The sequence below is a fragment of the Nilaparvata lugens genome, chromosome 5, assembly GCF_014356525.2.
Source record: "Nilaparvata lugens isolate BPH chromosome 5, ASM1435652v1, whole genome shotgun sequence".
NCBI classification, from domain to species: domain Eukaryota; kingdom Metazoa; phylum Arthropoda; class Insecta; order Hemiptera; family Delphacidae; genus Nilaparvata; species Nilaparvata lugens.
The window spans coordinates 28512332-28525241 of NC_052508.1; the positions used below are offsets into that span (position 1 = coordinate 28512332).

The following is a 12910-nucleotide window of genomic DNA, read 5'->3' on the forward strand; positions in this document are numbered from 1 at the left end:
CCAGGAATAGCTCTTATTGAAGTAGCAGAGCCCAATCAATTTTTCCGCAATAAATGCATTTCAATCTTCAACTTGGTGCCAACCTAACAAAGTCAACTCAACTTAATGCCAACCTGACAAAATTATTAATTTAGTTACCAGTTAACAACTGTTTCGAAGAGGTAGTCTCTCTAGATTATAGTTCTATATTAACATATGGTATGGACATTTTTCAATTATAATTAAGAGAATAAGTAGAATATACATGCTGAAAGACGAACTTTAAACCCTTAAAAACCACCCTTAGAGTTGAAATAATGCCAAAAAAATTCTTAGTGCGCCTCTAAATAGCCAACTGAACATACCTACCAAATTTGAACGTTTTTGGTCCGGTAGATATTTAGTTCTGCGAGTGAGTGAGTGAGTGAGTGAGTCAGTCAGTCAGTGAGTGAGTGCCATTTCGCTTCAATATAGATTGTTTTCAGAGTACTTTTTCCTTTGTGTAAATTGTGAAACTCGATGATTTTTTTTAAAAGTCGTCAAAACAGTTGTTTTACAGATGAAATAATTCGACTATGACTGTGTTCTTTTTATAAACTGCTCTACCTACCTCATGCACGAGAAGGAGGTTACAAAGTCCATTTCTCAAGGATGGGGTGGACCCCCCATTAGTTTCCCAGGAGAAAGACTCATGCCAGTTGATAGAGCTGATAAATTATACAGGGTATGAATTTGAAAAAAATCGTTAGAGCCGTTTTTGAGAAAATCGTGAAAAACGTGGTTTTTTAGTAGGCCTAACTGTCATTTTTCTCAAGAATATTACGGAGCTCCTGCAATTTTCCCTGAAATGAGACTCATATCAGTTGATAGGGCTTATGAATAGCTATCCATGGTATTAATTTGAAGAAAATCGTTAAAGCCGTTTTCGAGAAAACCGTGAAAAACATGGTTTTTCAGTCATTATGCGCCATTTTTGTCATGAATATTACGGAGCTCCTGAAATTTTTTTAGAAATGAGACTCATGCCAGTTGATAGGGCTTATGAATGGTATAAATTTGAAGAAAATCGTTAGAGCCGTTTTTGAGAAAAACATGGTTTTTCAGTCATTATGCGCCATTTTTGTCATGAATATTACGGAGCTCCTGAATTTTTTTTAGAAATGAGACTCATGCCAGTTGATAGGGCTTATGAATGGTATAAATTTGAAGAAAATCGTTAGAGCCGTTTTTGAGAAAAACGTGAAAAACATGGTTTTTTAGTAATTATTCGCCATTTTTCCGCCATCTTGTATTGAATTTCTTATTGTCAGATCCTCATGGTATAAGGACCTTAAGCTCAAAATTTCAAGTCAATCGGTTAATTAGGAATGGAGTTATCGTGTTCACAGACATACACACATACACACATACACACACACACACACACACATACACATACACACACACACACACACACACACATACACACACATACACACACATACACATACACACACACACAGACCAACACCCAAAAATCATGTTTTTAGACTCAGGGGACCTTGGAACGTATAGAAAACTTGAAATTAGGGTACCTTAATTTTTTTACTTTCCTTGCTCTATTACCATAGGTAAGGAAAGTATTGCTTTCCGAAAAAAATTAAGGTACCCCAATTTCTAAATTTCTATACGTTCCAAGGTCCCCTGAGTCCAAGAAACTGGTTTTTGGGTATTGGTCTGTATGTGTGTGCGTGTGTGTGTGTGTGTGTGTGTGTGTGTGTGTGTGTGTATAGGTGCGTACAGACTTTCGTTCCGCTCCAAGACCGAACGTCACTCCAGCAGAGCGATTGATGATCGACCGGCGAGCAACAATGGTTCGACCGGGGAACGCGAGAAGATCTACCATCTTCCGTAACGTTCATGATCGGTGCGAGTAGAGAGCGGAGGCGGAGCGATTGCTGTGCGATGGTGGTACGTGGGCGGTACGAGGGAGGAGCGTGCTCGGTGCGGGTTGGAAGCACGAGTATGTGTACGCAGCTTATGAGTGTATGTGCGTCTGTGTACACGATATCTCATCTCCCAATTAACGGAATGACTTGAAATTTGGAACTTAAGGTACTTCCACTATAAGGATCCGACACGAACAATTTGGATCAAATGCAATTCAAGATGGCGGCTAAAATGGCGAAAATGTTGTCAAAAACAGGGTTTTTCGTGATTTTCTCGGAAACGGCTCCAACGATTTTGATCAAATTCATACCTAAAAGAGTAATCGATAAGCTCTATAAACTGCCACAAGTCCAATACACTAGCGTCAGGTGATCAATTTTCATAACGGCAAGGAAAGTTGTGTGAGTGCGCCACACCAGATTTTTTGGACAGCAATACTTTCCTTACCTATAGTAGTAGGGCAAGGAAAGTAATAAAAATGGAAGAATATAATTTCTTTGTGTAAATAACAACACCTTCATTCAAAGACATATTAACTGCATGCGTTTTCATATTGCCGATACAGCATTGATGAAACTGTAGACGTTTATTCAGCACTTTGGCTCAAAAATTGTTCTAGCTGGGAAATTAATTATCCATGCCACGTGTAGGCCTAAACATTGCATCAGGAAAACGAAGTTTCAAAACTATGTTTCAGGTGGAAAGCAATATAGAAACAGATGTTCCTTTTTTAATTTCGATCATATGATTTGGTGATTTTTTAATGAAATCGAATGTACCATTAATGAAATTTAAACATTAACTCTGAAAAATCTAAAAGGAAAATTAAAATTTGGGCTTCCAGGTGCACGAGATTGATATTTTTGGAATCTATGTGCAAAATTTGGAGATCTAAATCATTCCCGTTTTTATTTTCCTTGCCCTACAACCATAGGTAAGGAAAGTATTGCTTTCCAAAAAAAATTAAGGTACCCCAATTTCAAGTTTTCTATACGTTTCAAGGTCCCCTGAGTATAAGTGCTTCATAATACTGTATTAAGTATATTCAATGAAACAAAGAAAAAAAAATCTGGTGTGGCGCACCCACACAACTTTCCTTACCGTTATGAAAATTTATCACATGACTCTAGTGTTAACGCGCATCTCAAGTCTACTATTCAAAGATCCAATCCAACTGGTGACAGGACAATAACGCTGGAGACACACGGAGACACATCTCTTCATAGAGAATGATTTGATAGAAGATCTTGCAATTTGTAAAGCTCTTACAGGTGAAAAGTTCAGAATTAAGGTGAGGGAGGAGTTGTTGCAGGTTTGTCCTTATTCCAGTGAGGAATTCTTTTTGCATTATAGAATGCAAAGATTGACGACTTAGATTATAATTGACAAATCCTTATACCCCTTTCATAGGTGGTCAGTGGGATGAAAAAATGAAATGAAATGAAAAAAAATGAAAAGATAGAATCAACACTTGCCAACAGTTTGCAATTGAAATAATAACATTATCTCGAATTTCGAGCTTATTTTTAAATTTTAGGTGAAAATGTTACCAAACAACAATTGTAGAGATTTTCATGCTTAATCTTTTCCACTTGGAGTTTTTTTTGTTTAAATTGTGTCTGAAGCCTGATAATTGAGAATTTAAAATCAAACTTTGCATAGATGGGGCGGAGCTCCTGGAACTTTTAAAGATAATTATGGGACTTGTGGCAGTTGATAGATCTTATCAATGACTATGTTAGGTATCAATTTGATTAAAATCGTTGGAGCCGTTTTCGAGAAAATCGCAAAAACCCTGTTTTTGACAACATTTTCGCCATTTTAGCGAAAGAGGTATGCATCTTTAAGCTGGGTTTACACCAGAGTTATTAACAGAATGTTAATAACCTAATCCTTTTAGATTCTATCAGTTTGAACGGAGCTTGACAAACATACATGTTCATCATGTGTATGATAAGTTATGTTCAATCTAATAGAATCTATAAGGATTGAGTTATTAACATTTTGTTAATAACTTTGGTCTAATCGCAGCTTTAAGGTCTTTGGATTCAATATTTTGTTTTGCAGTCATGGTATTATTATGCGTGCCCATTAGTATCAATATTCTCACATTCGAAAAAACTAAATTAATAGGTGATTAAAATAAACAAATGAACTGAATAATTCTGGAGAAATTATAATATTTTTGATTGTAAAAAATTAATTTTCATCACATAGAAAGATTATCACGTAACTGGATGAATTTTATCATATGGAATACAAATTCAAACGTGAACTGAGTTTCTTAACATTTAAAACAAGTGATATCAGGTACTTGTGGATGAGAATACTGCATGAGGTCTAAAGTTCACAGAACTACTAGTACATTGCTATATGAAAAATCAACAGATAGCGACTGCATATGATTCAAATATTACATGATTGTAATGAGACCCCAAGTTACATCCGTGATCAAACGTCGTGAAATATGGGATACACTATATATATCTATCTACATTGCTATAAAGAAAAGTATTGATTCATAGAAATGAACCTAGAATACATTGTATCCTAGGTACCTCGGTTTATACATGAACGGGATAGGAAATAAACGAATGACGCATCATCACGGCTGAACTACTGAACTGGAATTAAACTTGAAATTTTACATATAGATTCTCAATCTACCGATGATAGACATAAGTCGATTTTCATCGCTATTAATCAATTAATTATAATCTAACAATTGGAGCAAGTTTATTCAATTTGTGATTCATAGTTAACGTAACTATGAAAACCCAGCCAAAAAAAGGTTACTGCAAGTGACTCCGTTTGAGGCACGCGCGACTTATGAATGGTTGTGGGTTTGGACCAAACTCTTTTTTCTCGCTGAACATTTTCAACTCTGATTATCTACGTAATTCTGACAAGATAATAAAAAATTATATATATATTTTTATGTTTCCTCGACATAAGAAGATTGCATTTCACTATACACAACATTTACCAGGGCAAAGCACGGGTTATTTGCTAGTAATTATATAGTATAAACTCAAGGTATCTAGAATAGAATGTATTCTAGGTACATTGGTATAAGCTGATGATACGATGTACTTCCATTTCGCCACCAACATTTTTTATTATTATCCGAATTAACATTCATTTTCTCATCGATTGATATTGATATTGATATTGTTTGATTTAGCAATTGAAAATAATTTTGATGAACAAGCTCCACGAACAAAAATAATCATCCAACACACTCTCACTCTGAAAATTGAGTCAAGAATTTCAGTTCATGTGCATTCAGTAGGCTATTACAGTTTTATCATACCTATTCTCCTGGTATGAAAGATTCTATCAAACATCTCCAACTGAGCTCAGCTCATTCAAAAGATTCGTCCTGTTTGAAGAGATACATAAACTTGAATAACTTTATTGCCATGTGCCTGAAATTCATCATCAGCCTTGAGAACCGGAAATGAGATTACTGTTATTTTATGAGAGATATTTCCCTACAATATATTGGGGCTCGAAATGGAGTTTATAAACCTTGCTTCAATATCCAGATGCAGGGATGAAAATTAAAATCCTGTTTCCATGAGGTCTGGTATATTATTATCTCTGCATTTCATGGACAGGATCCGATGATAATATCAGCTTCCAAGTTTACAAGTCTAAGAAGGTCCGTATGCAGATGCTCGGTTTTAGGGTCACTTTCTCCAAAAAAGTTGAAAAAGTACAATATTCTAGTTATCCGATCAGCTAACTCAATTGACACACATTAACAAATTAAGAACTTGCGTCGATTCAGTAGTTGAACCAATTTTGGAGGAAAACGGTAAAATGTTAGCTCTTCGTTTAAACCCCGAATGAAAAACACATTTTGATAAATGCAACCATGTCTTCATGGTAACGTTGTTTAGCGTTTAACGTAGATGGTGCTTATAAAATAGCCTTGATACTGACAGATTATTATTTACCTACCCAATTCATGTTGTTCAATGTTCCACTTTTTATCAGATGATGCTATTCTTATAATTATTTTTTTGTAATTGAACGAATGTTAGCGAGTTCTCACTTTTGACTCACTTAAGGCCAAAGTCGTTGTCCGTCTGTTTGAATGTTCTACAATAACTTTAGAAAGAATTGATCAATGAGCTTCAAATTTCAAACTTGTATTCTTTGTAGCTTTTTACAGGTGAAGTTCATTAGACAACAAAATTGACCCACTCCTTCGTCCTTTTTCAGGATAGCAGAATAACATTGAAAATGCGTAAGAAAAAAACTGTAGTGATTTATCATTTAGTCAGCTGAAGAATTCATTGCATGCAATTACAACAGATTTTCCATTTATTGATTCATAACATCAGCTGAGGCTATTTGGAAGCTATCACACAAACAGACCTTCATGCTTTGATACATGATTTCAGCTGGTTAATATACAACATAATTATCATTTACAACTTTCACATCAACAAACTGATACGGGTTGAGATATCAATCAATGTGCGGTATTCGCCATTCATTTTCTCTTGGAACTCTGTATCGAAAACAAGTATCACATGACCACCTTTTCATTAAAAAAAAATAAATTTGGATTCATATGAGGGACAAAGATATTGAAGCGACAGAGTAATTTTCTATTTCAAATATGATTCTCAATGAAATCTACTGTAAAATTATTATAGTGAAAGAAATATTTAGCTGTTTCTATAATTTTCACCAATTCCGAATAATAATTATATTGAAAGTTGCGGGTTCAAAAAATCACAATACTACAGTTCTTGAGCGAGTTCTCCAACCCAGGGGGTGACTTATATAGTAATTTGTAATATCAGCTCCAAATTCTGTACACGTATTCTTCGAACAGGTCAAGTTCGTTGAACAACAAAATTAACTCACTCCACTATCCTTTTTAAAAATAAAATTGTAAGTGCCTAAGAGAAAAAAATGTAGGATTTACTATGAGTGTTCACTAACACTTGATTTTCGATGTCGGTACCTACTCATTTATTTCATTTTTTGTATAGTTTATTAGTGTCTTCAAATGTGAAGATCATTGAAATGGTCTAAGATATCAATGTGCGGGCTTCGCCATTAATTTTCTTTTGAAACTCTGTATCGAAATCATGTATCACATGACCATTTTCCCAATTGAAAAAATGTAGTAGGATTCAAAATGAACCTGGATTTGAAATGGATTGAATTCATATTGTGCCGAAATTTATTTTTTTTTCAAAATTATAACTTTTCCAAGATAAAATTTTATTAGAGTGCTGGATTAACTTGCGATTCTCATTAACTTGCGATATCACGGTATTGCAGTAGTTTCATGATGTAATTCAGCACATTACGTAATTCAATTCTAATATTTCCTCTATTGTTTTCCAATGTTTTCCTTGAGTACTTAGAATTGCTGTAGACGCGAAATCATCATAAAAAATCAGTTGCACGTCCATTCTATTGCTGAGTCTTCTACTTTGACTGAGGGAATTTTCCTGTATTCTGTCCTTCTTAGTTTTATTCCTTTCTTGTTCTATTGAGGGAAATTATTGTCGTCCCCACCACGTCCTTTGTAATTTGGTATTTTCAATGTATAATATTGCTAGCCCTGATACCTAATTTTTGAGCCTGATTCAGTCGACTTGGAGACCTGAACGAGAGACCGCTTTTAGATTCTGTAGAGTACAGACATTATTTTCTGAGCTGATTTATTTCTTATGTGATTTAATCATGACATATTCGTCTTGTTTTTTGTTCTCTCCTGGAGACTTAATCTCAAGGTATTGGCACTTTGAACCTAATCAAGAGAATTACAGAGATGTTCATCAATACACTCAGAGGAGATGAGGAACATAAGAAACAAAGGAATAATTCAAAATATCTATTGGGACACAGCCTCTGACAAAATGAGATTCTGAATACTGCAGCTAGTTCCAATTTTATTTTACCTTGCTCAAGTAGCTTCCGCAATCATACACCCTGACATGGAGGTGGCTTGAATTATTTCCGGCTCCATTTGAAGGTAAAACAACCACCACTACAGGAAGAATAATAATTGTTTCTAAACATCATATCGAAGAGAACAACCAAATCATTTTATGTTGAACATTTAGGGACGGTTTCCGAGCTCGGAATCTATAAGTTCTGGACTTACAGAGACAAGGATTAAAATAAGCGCTCGGGTCTAAATCGACTTTCTGAGTCACGGGTTTATCTTCCAAACTCCGGGTCTATTAAGTTCTCGACTTATTTGAGTCCAGGACTGTAACGCAGTAAACATGAGGGAAATTGACAATATTATATTGTTGTTATTTAGGCAAGGGGGATAGCTGATTAAAGTGGGCTAATACAAATGAGCATGCTCTTCAAACTATTTTGTGACAATTATTTTGTAAAAATACCTTTTAGATTTCTTTGTAGGCCTATTCAAAGCAAAACTTATTTTTTGAAACATTAATGAATAAACATTTCATTTTACGTAGGCTAAAATAAAAATTTTAGTATGCTATTGTGAGTTGAAAACGTATTTGTTTTGAAAAAAGCTGTAATAACAACTTATTATTGTTATATAACTATTATTATGAGCTATTAACTATAGTTATATAACTATTATGCTGAATATGACATTGATTAATAACATTCACATTGGAAAATGAAATTCAAGGGCAATACTTGTATTATTTTTCTTGCTTTTTTTTAGGTTATGTTACAGTCGTAAAATAAGGTTAGTCTCTAAAGTATAATATTCTGATAGAACTTTATTCCAAAATAGACTTGCAAACTATAAATTATGAATTCAGATGAACTAATCCAAATAATTTAGGTATTCCAAGACATATATTTGTCTATTCATTCACAACAAAACAATAACTGAGATTTGTTTGCTCAGTTTGAGTCCAGAAATTAATATCTACCTCAATCGAGGGTTTAAAATCACGCTGTTTTAAGTTCTGGATTTTTGATAAGTCCTTGACTCGGAAAGAGGCGAGAATCTGATAATACAAGCCTGGACTTATAAGCCCTTTACTCAGAAAGCGAAATTATAAACTCCAGAGTCCAACGTGATCTCTAAACTCCAGGGTCCTCGACTGCGTTTACGCTCTGACTCGGAAAGCCAATTCTCCGACTTCAGAGTTCAAAGCCAGTTGAAGTCTAGAACTTAGCTAAATCCCGAGCTCGGAAACCGGCCCTAAGTTTCTTGTTTCTTGAGGGACATTTGTTTTTTGGCAGGTATTCAAAAATATTCATATTGCTGTTTACTTCAACAGAGCATTGAAGCTATCCAATGTGATAGAATAGAATGACTGCCTTTATTTTCGACCTAGGAGGGCGAAGTTAGGGTGCAGTCGGCCCTCTCTTACACTCAACTCAATGATATGTGATATGTATCTAAGTGATTGAAGTGTGATCTTGATATCATTGAATGAGTCAATGCTTCTTGAACAGGAAAAAGTGTAGAATTGAAGTTCTTTGTGCGGATAGAATCAAGTTCTTCTCTGGCTGCATTTTTGTGGAGACCATTCCCCTGCAGATGGGGAATTGTTGCAATTTACTTAATGAGAAAAGTTCTCTTGGGAAAAAGACAAAGTTTGTAAGTAATCGTTCGTGAAAACTGTTATCATCAAATGGTTCTAATTTGGGCTTCGCCAGTATTATAGTATATTAGCTCCCTTATTCCCAATCACGAATAATTATAGCCATTTTGTAGACTAGCACGCTAGCCTGTTATGAAATTACACGGAGGAGTTTGACGAGCAAAGAATACTACCAATAGAGAACATATAATTCGTTTTAGGGAACTCATTAAAGTTTCTTATTGAAAAACTACCTACCCTACAAACTCAATCTACCAATATAGGGTTCCAAGTAATCAGATACACCGTTTCATTTTCTAGCCAACTAAATTCTTGAGGCTGAATTATGAAAATATCTTACAACAATTTTGATTTGACAGAAAAAGCTCCAAATTTAGTATACATTTTTTTTGTTCGAATGTTAGCAAGTATTCTCAATGTTTGCAAACTATTCTTCGGTGTTGAAAAGTTGCTTATTCCATTTATAATTCTACTATGATGATAACAATCAAAGAAGATGATAACAACAAATTCGAAAATGGAAGAAGGCTTGAACATTTTTTTGTGTATCTCAGTTGTAATTTACATTCTTCTGAAATCAGAACAGTAGGCACTAGTTGACTTGCATTTTACATTTTCAAACCACTGAAAAAGTGTAAACAATTGATTGACTCAACTTTATTCATCCACTACATTCGATGTTCTTGGAAATTGACCATTAATATAAGAGGAAGAGATAACGCCTAAAAAATTATTTTTCAAAGTCTAGAAAACTCCATGAAGGAGCCGAGAGCTGAGTCCATTATAAGAGAGCCTTCAATTCAGACTTGTTTTTTCCCTTAATATTCCTGAAGAGCGTAATAATGTATAGTTCGAGGATAAGAGATATGATAGATCGAATGCCAGTAATCTCCTTCTAATATTAATGTTATTTAGTATTGAATTTGTTTGAAGTTTGTAGAATGGACTCCAAGCTTCAGTATCTTAGTAGTATTGCCTATTGAATCACACCTCACATAACCAACCACAAGGAAAAGCAAGAATAAATATTTCGAATTATTATCCATGAAGTTGATATTGAGGAATGCGGGCTGGCGTTACTTCGTCACTGTTGTGTTGAATGGAGAACTTGCTTAACTTACCTTCTACTCAGTCTTTGAAAAAATGCTTGAATGTGAACAAAATATACGATAAATATACGAGTTGATATCAAGCCTTGTTCAGAGAAGAAATAATGTCTTGTTTTTGTGATATAAACTTGCCAGAAAGTTTTCAAGTCAACTCCGTGGTACATCTACTCAACCAATGTACACTCGAGAGGCGATGGATGCTATTACTCAATACTACTTCTCTTGGGGGGATTTCACTCCATCAGTTTTGAAGAGACTGCACTGAAGGGCACTTAATTCTTGGTGAGAGTGGAGTGAGATGCCAACCTCACTTCCTGACGCCTGAAGTTCCCTTCAATGGCTTCTATCATACCTGATCGACAGTACTTCGGACGATGCTACTCACTCAATGACCCAATTCTTGACATACTTATCCTTCTCAACTCACTTCTGAATCAAAATTCTGGATGAGTAGTTTTCATAACCTTGAATAGCATTCTGTTTCTGATATGATGTTACGAAATTTGAAATAAAATACTTATCACGGTTGGTCTGTGGTATTGAGACAAGGTATGATACCGCAGCTGAGTGGAAACTAATCCAAACAATTGAAATTGTAAATTGGATCAAATTGATCTCATAATACCTGCAATTCATCATATTTATAATGACTATGTTTACTTCAGTTTTGTTCGGTTCTTGAGTTTGAGAAATCTTGGAAAAAGATTTGAGTAAATGTTATCATTGCATCTGAATTATGAATCTAGAGCGTTAAATGCTGCGTTAACATTCCATCAAAATGTTGGTATTTGAAATTGTACAATCAAGCATATTTTCCTATTTGAATAGTCTCCAACTATTTCATATGCGACATGCAGCATGAATAACATCAGTCTGAATATCAGAATCTGTTGAAACAATACTGAGAAGCATCGAATTACGCATCCGCTAGCCAAATATCCCAGTGAATTCTTCGAGTTACGTCCACGCTTGCTTTGTTTTATGCTATCAATCAAACGAACAACAAAGTTTATTGGGCGCTTCGCCACTGCAATTATAAGGTACTTTCAAGAAGCCGGCTAGCTCAAATTCTCGTAATGTAGATAGTGCGTGCAAATGATAAAAAATCTGGTGTGGCGCACTTACACAACTTTCCTTGCCGTTATGAAAATTGATCACCTGACGCTAGTGTTCACGCGCATCTCAAGTCTACTTATAAACAAAGATCTGAGCCAGCTGGTGACAGGACAATAACGCTGGAGACATACGAGGTCTGCTATCTCTTCATAGTGAATCATTTAATAGAATCAACAGTTGCCAACAGTTTGCAATTGGATAATCACATTTACTCGAATTTCGAGCTTATTTCCAATTTTAGGTGAATATGTTACTGAACATTAATTGGAGAGATTTTCATGCTCAATCTTTTCCGCTCAAAATGTTTCGTTGAAATTGTATCTGAAGCCTGATAATTGGGAATCTAAAATCAAACATTGCATAGATGGGGCGGAGTTCCTGAAATTTTCACAGATATGGGACTTATGGCAGTTGATAGAGCTTATCAATGATTATTTTAGGTATAAATTTAAACGTAATCGTTGGAGCCGTTTTCGAGAAAATCGCGATAAACCCTGTTTTTGACAACATTTTCACAATTTTAGCCGCCATCTTGAATTGCATTTGATCGTAATTGTTCGTGTCGGATCCTTATAGTGTAAGGACCTCAAGTTTCAAATTTCAAGTCATTCGGTTGATTGGGAGATGAGATATCGTGTACACAGACGCACATACACTCATACACACACACACACACACACACACACACACACACACAACACACACACACACACACCACACACACACACACACACACACACAACACACACATACAGACCAATACCCCAAAACCACTTTTTTGGACTCAGGGGACCTTGAAACGTATAGAAATTGGAGCACCTTAATTTTTTTCGGAAAGCAATACTTTCCTTACTAATATGTAAAGATGAAGCCTCTGTCATCACACAGCCGTTTTATATCCAGTATGGTTTACACAGAACCTAGTCATGAATGTTCCACGTTTCAACAATAGAGGTAAGCTGCATAATGAAGTTTAAAAATGAGTTTTCAGAGTAAGTCGACCCCTGTAGCACTCAAATGACTTAGCGACTCGAATCAACAATGTCACGTTACAACGTTTGCCATGTTACTAATACAAGACGTGTTTGCTCCCATAGAATTTTCAATTTTTCAACCACAATTGCTAGGAAAGTGTAAAAGGTGATTTGGTGGTGTGGGGGGGTGTAGAAACGATAATAAGGAAAATTAACAGGCAAA

At 35.2% G+C, this 12910-nt stretch overlaps 1 protein-coding gene across 1 annotated transcript in view; it reads right to left on the reverse strand.

Annotated features, from left to right (window-relative positions):
- The window catches only part of LOC111044076 (G-protein coupled receptor GRL101), a 492864-nt gene that overhangs the window by 142614 nt on the left and 337340 nt on the right, over window positions 1-12910 (reverse strand). The window lies entirely within an intron of this gene.